Here is a 6,892-nt window from a genome sequence, read left to right as displayed (position 1 = left end):
AGGAGTCGTTAGGGTAAAGGGTAAGGGTCAAGGGGCTGGGTTTGATGACTGAGGAGTCCGAGAACAGCAGGCAGAAGCCGAGTCCTCTTAGAGCTAGGTTTTCGCCCCGAGTCCTGCAGGCATCCCCCTTTACAGACCTTTCGTCGTTCTCCTCCCCCTTCCTCCCCCGGGGCCTCTCGATCCCGCCCCCTCCCCCCCAAAAAAAGATCCTCCACGCCCAGGTCGGGGGCTGCCTTTTGAGGAAGGCCCAAGGGGTTTACAGCCCGGGAGATTGCCACGAAGGGTGAGCCTCTCAGGAGACGCAAGGCAAGGCAGCGAGCCCCGGCATTTTCCCTTCCCCAGCACCTGTCCCACTTCGGCGCTGGGGTTGGGGTTGCGCTGGTGGGCTGCCTCGGTGCCCGAACGCCTGAGCTATACACCCAGGTCGCCCGGGTTAGGGAAGTGGGGGGCTGAGAGAGGGGCGGAGCGTCCGGCGAGGGCGCCCCCCCTCCGCATGCAAGACCCTACACCGCCCCACACACTGAGTCTAAACGGTGAGAGAGAAGCACACAGAAAGCACGAGCAAAAACGCTCGCTCTCCGACCCGGAGCGGCGTTGCTCGCCCCCGCCCCCTTCCTGGAGCTGGGGGCTGGCAGGGGAAGGTGGCTCTGTTCTTCCCCCGTGGCCAGTGCGGGGTCTGCGGCTGCCCGGAGAGGTTCCGGCTTCCCCGGGGCTGGCAGGGGGAGCCCCGAGAACTGCAGGCCCGCCCCCCCTTCCTCCTCCTCCTTCCCCTCCTCCCCCACGTGTCCTCCCAGAGCCCAGCGGCCTGATCCCAGCACCCCCGCCACCTCCCTCCTCCTCCCGCTTCGCCCGCTTCCCCGGCGGCGTGGAGAAGAGCAAAGTTGCGACAGCGGTCGGGGGCTCTGCCCAGGTGAAGGGGGCGCGGTGGGGGGTGAGGGGGGGACGGTGCGGCCCTGCGGCAGGGGCAGAGGGAAGATAAAGAAACTTGCTTTCCACGGCCCCCACCCTGCGCGGGTTCGGATCTTGCGTGGACCGAGCCCTCGTGGCGAGACGCGGCAACGCCGCCAGGACCGAGGCCGGCACCGGGACCTAGACCCAGACCGCCCGCCTGGGCCGGATCGGCGGTCGCAGGCATTGGGCCAGGCCAGCACCCAGGCAAGGGCGGGGTGGGTGGCCGTACACCGGACCGAACCCGGGACTCCGGTGGCCTGGGCGCTGGCCGAACCCGGACCGGGCCGAGTTGGGTGGCGAAGTAGGACGTGGATTCGGGGGCGGGGCGCCGCGGGAGGGGGAAACCAGGCCCGGCCGGACCAGCCTGGGCGTGGGGGCGGGGGGCGAGTTCGGGGCACTTGCTGGGCTCGGGACCGAGCAGTAGGGCGGGGCGCTGCTAGGGGCTGGGCCGGACCCGAGGGGAGAGGGCGAGAGGAGGGGGAACTGGGGGTGGAGTAGGGGCGTGGAGTTGCGAGCGGGGTCTGGCCTCGGCCGGGGGCGAAGGTAGATTCGCGGGGCCGCCAGCGGAGGGAGGGAGGCCCGCGGCAGCGCAGCGGCGGAGAAGGCCAGCTTCCGCGGAGTTTGTGCCCGGGCTCCCCAGGCTCCGGCCGCCTCATGCGCACAAATGGGGCTAGGGGACTGACTGGTAAGCAACTAAGAGTGTTAGACGGTGATCAGCGGCGATTCAGGGAAAATCGAGGAAAGACACACTCTGCAATTATGCCGAACCCCCCACCCATTTCTTAGCATCTGGATTCTGCTTTCAGGGGGCCGCGGACCCTCCCCCCTTCCCCCGCCACAACCCTTTGACTCTCCAGCTCTCCCACTGCCTCTTCCCCTCCCTTGGCCATCTGACTCTCTTAGGGGTGTGTGTTTGGGGGTGGACGACGGCGGGAGGGGGTATACTTTCCCTCTCGCCAGAGCAGCCTAATTCGTATCTAATTCCTACACGTAGCGTCGCTTCGAGTCGCGTGGACATTAATGTTTAGATAATCTACTACCCCCTACACCCCCCCACCAAGTGATTTTATGGCTTTTAAGGAAAGGGACGATCCCCAGGATTCCATGCCTGGGATAAGGTTTGAGGATTTGGATTCACCCCCGCCCCCCAAGCTCACTTCCAGTATCAACTCCTTCCTTGTGAGCTATTTCCACAGGATCCGAACTTGGGTGGGGGAAACAGGAGTATTAATGTGCTTTTCTCTCTACACAGGGTCGGTGTGCCAAGGACGGCTAGTCTCCGAGGGAAAGTAGCCACCAGTCCAACTCGGGTCGCCCCCACTACTACCTTGGTGAGGGGGACAATGATAAGAAGGGGGTACTGGTGGGTAGGGACCCCTCATTAGGGAGGTGGCTGGTTGGTTGCTCCCAGAGGGACTCCCTTTCTTGGCGGGGAGGGGGATACGTGAGCCCAGGCTTCATGGGAGGGATTCCTGGGAGGGAGATGGGGGTGGCGACAACTGGGCGGGGGGCGGTGGCGGGAAAAAGGGGGGAATCACACCCTGCCAGCAAGGGGAGCCTCCCTCGGGCCCTTGGGAGAAGAGGACTCAATGCTTCTGCTCTGTGATACCCAGAGGGAAGATCTAAGGTCTCTGGATTTGCACACTGCATGGGGCACCTATGGCCTGAGAAAGTCAAGTCGGGCATAAGGTGGAGAGCGCTGGAAGAGAGAGAACCCTCAGGCCTTGGTGCATTGATCTTTTCCTTTCCTCAACCTCCCCCTTCGAGGGGCGTCGAGTGGGGAGGGCGTGGGGCTTTTTCAGCCCCTCAGATTGAGCTCCTCCACCTTTCCTGGGAGTCTAGCTTTTTGCCCGGCTTGCTGCAGCCACCGCTGCCTCCCTCTCCGGAATCCGCTCGGTCCTCGCAGTGATCCCCTCCTCCTCCCCTCCCCTCCCAGTGTCACCGGGGCTGCTTGGCTCTGCCCCCTTCGCCGCCGCTTGCTCCCTGCTTTCGTCCCTCCCTCGCTCGCTCGCTCCCTCCCTTCTCCTCCTCCCCATTTCTCCCCCCCTGGACAGGCGGCATTCTGGGAGTTGTAGTCCCGTGAAGCCAGGTCTGGCAACGTCCGCGGACTCCGCCGGACTCCACTTCCCGTCGAGCCCTGCGACCGGCACCCACTCCACCAGGCTTGGCTCGCACACACAGACACACACACACCGTTCTCCCCCTCACTCTTTCGCTCGCCGCGGTTGCTGCCAGTGTGTGGCTCTGTCTCTCCTCCGCTTTGCTGAGCCCTCCCTTCTTCCTCTCAGTTCCTAGAGTCCGACCGCCGCCGCGGAGAGAGACGAGAAGGAGGTCGGTGGCGATAAGAGGCGGAGGGGGGCATCGGATCCGGGCAGTATGAGGCGGGTGGCGGTACTGAGTGGGTAAGAGAGAGCCCGGGTGGCGGCCTTAGCTTCTCCGCGGAGCCGACCCGAGAACAGGTGCGTCTTTTTTTCCTCTCCCTCAACCCCTCCACCCCTTTTGGCTCCCCGGCTTTCTTGTATCCCCCCCTCGCTTCTTTCCATCTTAAGCCTTTCCTCAACCCTGTCCCTTCTTCGCCCCACAGCCGCTCAGCTACCCCCCGGGGGCGCCGTCCTCTTCGTGTCCCCGGACGTAGCGCTCCCTGGGCTTGCTCGGTTCTCGCCCCTCCCTTCGGGACTGCTCCTCTCCACTTCCCACCTTCGTACCCCGTTCCTGCCCTACCCTACCCCCACCTCACCCCTTTCCCTCAGCCAGGTGAGACTTGTTCGCTTGGATTCGAAAGAGTCTTCTTCCCGGCTGGGCGGGGGTCTCCATGGAAACGGGGGTCTGGTTGATCCTAGGGGGGAAACCATTGGAATTACCCCACTCCTTGGAAAAGGAGGTGGAGGCTATGGTTTTGTTAACTACCTGGCCCCAACCCCCCGATCCAGGGATCCGATGATCAGAAGGGAGGATGGCCAGCAGGGCAGGGCGATAAAGGTCTTGTTTTTTTTTTTTTGTTTTGTTTTTTGGGAGGGGGGATTACTGTCCGTGATGAAGTCTTGAAGAGACCGGGAGAAAATACCCTCCAACCTCAGAGGGGAGGTGCGACGGGTGCTCTTCAAGGCTGCGTTCTCCCCAGTGCTGGGGTGCGGGAACCGTAGGGTAAGGGGTACACCTAGGTGGTGGTGGGGCCTGGGTTCAGGAGTGGGAGTGCTGTGATGGGGGCAGGGGCAATTATCCGAGTCCCTGGAAAAAAGGCGGGGGATGACTTCGGAGAGCCCTGGCTCCGCTGCCCTCGCTCTACAGGCGGGGGCCGCCGGGCCGGGCGCGGCGGGGAGGGGGCTTAAATTGAAGGGGAATGAGATGGGGGCAATTCCCTCTAGCCTCGGCAAGCCAGGGGGGAAATCCGGCGTGCAAGCTCTCCACCCGCTTCGCGCCAGGCCTGGAGGCAAGGGGTTTGAGAGCAGAGCCGAGGGCTAGAAGGAGGGAGGCTCCGGTTACGGGGCCGGGTTTCGGGATCAGGGGCAATCCCCTCAGCCCTTGGAGAAGGAGGGCGAGGGACGGCCGCGAACCCCAGGGCTACCCCACCCCGGTCTTTAAGGGCGTGAGGAATGGACAGCAGGCCCAGCGGAGCTGGATTCGAGCGGATCGCGGCTGGGGTGTGGGGGGGCTTAGTGGTGGGCTTCGGGGGGAGCAGTCCGGCGGCTGGGCGGGCGGGGCGTGGGGCTCCGGCGGGCGGCGGGGCGGGGCCGGGGCGGTGCTACTGCCGCCGCCGCCGCCGCGCTGCTCCTCCTGCTGGGGCCGCCGCAGCCGTTGCCGCCGCTGCTGCCGCCGCCGCCGCTTCTGGGCGGGGAACGGAGGCCAAAGGGAGTCCCGTGCCGGGGCAGAGGGCGCAGGCTGCGCCTGGTGGGGAGGGGGCAGTCCTGGGGGCGGGAGCAGGCGCGGGGGGGTGGAGCCCCGACGGGGGGCGGTACGAGCCGGGACCGAGACGACGAGGAGCCCCGGGGGCCGGTGCATGGAGGACGAGGTACTAGGAGAGGGAAGGGGGTGGGTGGGTCCCGCGACGGGCCTCGTGGGCTCGGCTCCTCGAGGTACTTCTTCGGGACGGAGCCCTGCAGGGGCACCCATTAGCCCAGTGAGGGATCGGGAGGTGAAACTGGACGGTGGAGGGGGCCTTCCTCGCTAGGGTCCCGCCGAGAGGAAGGCTGGGCCAGAGGGACGTCCGGGGCAAGGCTGGGAGGAGCTGGCCGCACCTCAGCTGGGGATTTCGCGTTATGGAGGTGCGGGAGATTGTTGTAGGGAAAGATGTGGTTGAGGGGAAAGGCGGGAGGGAAGCACACTGCAAACCCCGGAGGCCAACAGCACAGGCCAGTGGGGGTGCCCTTGTATTCTGCCCGCACCACCTCCTCCCCAGCGAAAGCACTGTGTTTTTTGTTTTATTGTTTTCAAATTTTACACGTTGGCTATAGAAGCTGTCGATGTGGTGATACTTACTAATTCTTGGTGTCTACCAGAGTAGACAGTAAGGAAAGGTATCTTATGGCTAGGACGCATCTAGCTCAGGGTTTAGGACCTCTTTAGGCGAGTGTGGGAAGGGGTCGGGGAACTTGTGCGACAGCTGAATGCTCTCAAGGCAGTTTGGAGGTCGTCCCTGTGGCACAGAGGTGGAATACTATTGCAAAAATCTTTGGTGACACTTCTGGGGATGCATTTGTAGGTTAGCCTTACTCTGGTAGCCCCATGGTTCATTCAGCTTAGACTTTCTCAAAGTCACACAGTTGAAAAGCTTTTTTGGGGAAGATGAACGGGGGATGCATTTGGGGTTAAGAATGGATTAGGTTGATAATAAAATTTCAAGGTTGAAGGGACTTTATAGGTCTTCTAGTTCTCTGTTTGCCTGTCCCATGCTTGAATGTTGGGATAGAGGGGGTTTTATTTTGGGGACAGATGGCAGACAGCACAATGGAGCAGATTTTAGTTTAGTACCAGAGTACTCAGATTGGATAGTGATGTCATCATGTAGTACCGAAGAGGACAACAGTATGTAGCAAAGACATTTGGAGGATTCCACTGGGGAGTGAATGGGGTAACCCAATCTCAAGAATCACCCAGAGGCTCAAATAAGAGTAAAGAATTGGGGGCAGGAAACCTGTAAAATATTGATGGAGAAGCAAAGCTAGTAGGAAAAGTTAGGGGAGGTAGGAGGATCAGGGGGCTCGGTGACTCAGATTCTGAGAATCTGAAGGTTGATAGAGTTTAGGAGGGACATGTGTTGACTGAGCCAGGTGAATATTGATAAGCAGACTCATCTTTTGATAGGGCAGGTGAGGCAACCCGCCCTTGGGGCAGATGTGGGCGGGCGTGAGAGGTGAGAGGTGCAGGCGTGAGGCACAGAGTCTTACTCAAATTGACTGTTAAGAGGGCTGACTCTGTTACCCGCTTCGGGCAAAGGTAGCTACGTTTTCTTTCCTTTTTGGCTCTGAGAAGTCATTGATGGAGGGAGGGGAGGGGCTGATGTCTGGGTTAAGGAGGACTAGTTCTTTAGAGTAGACCAACAAAGAAAAGATGTCAAGTTGTTGAGATAGGGCACAGGAAAGCTAAGTTTCTGGCAGGTGCTGCTGTTGGAGTCTGGATTGGGCAGAGTACAAGGGAGTTCCAGAAGAAATGGTGGCTGTACCAAGGGCACTCCTAGATCTGACAGTTTTGATTTACCAAGAGAGGGAAGGGAGGATTCCTTTATTTCTCAGTGTCATAGACTGTCTTGGGAAGCAAAGGGAGTTCCTCCAAGAATCTCTTTGCTTTAATCATGCTGTAGTTCACTACATAGGAAAAAAGCTTTTTTGTACAGGTGACAGAGGATCTCATATGACAAGTCTGAATAATGGGTTTTAGAGAGGTACTTCTTTTAAGGGAACTGGATTATGGGAGAAAACGACTTGACTACTAGAAAGAAGGGAGA

The 6,892-nt window shown here is 60.9% G+C and overlaps 1 protein-coding gene across 10 annotated transcripts in view; it reads left to right on the top strand.

Annotated features, from left to right (window-relative positions):
* The first annotated feature begins 795 nt into the window (after positions 1-795).
* BCORL1 (BCL6 corepressor like 1) overlaps positions 796-6,892 on the top strand; it is a 63,013-nt gene continuing 56,916 nt past the window's right edge. For 3 of the 10 annotated variants that reach the window (XM_045852228.1, XM_045852227.1, XM_045852218.1), the window contains exons 1-3: positions 1,473-1,636; positions 2,204-2,282; positions 3,240-3,410. The gene's annotated coding sequence lies outside the window, so the exon portion shown is untranslated. Of the gene's footprint in view, positions 911-1,472; positions 1,637-2,203; positions 2,283-3,239; positions 3,411-4,895; positions 4,961-6,892 lie in introns of those variants that run through there. The other 7 variants (XM_045852226.1, XM_045852222.1, XM_045852225.1 and 4 more) reach the window with 5 other exon arrangements.

This window comes from Phyllostomus hastatus, unplaced genomic scaffold, assembly GCF_019186645.2.
Source record: "Phyllostomus hastatus isolate PE091 unplaced genomic scaffold, TTU_PhHast_1.1 phas_contig_90, whole genome shotgun sequence".
NCBI classification, from domain to species: Eukaryota; Metazoa; Chordata; class Mammalia; order Chiroptera; family Phyllostomidae; genus Phyllostomus; species Phyllostomus hastatus.
This window is presented reverse-complemented; position numbering and strand designations above follow the sequence as displayed.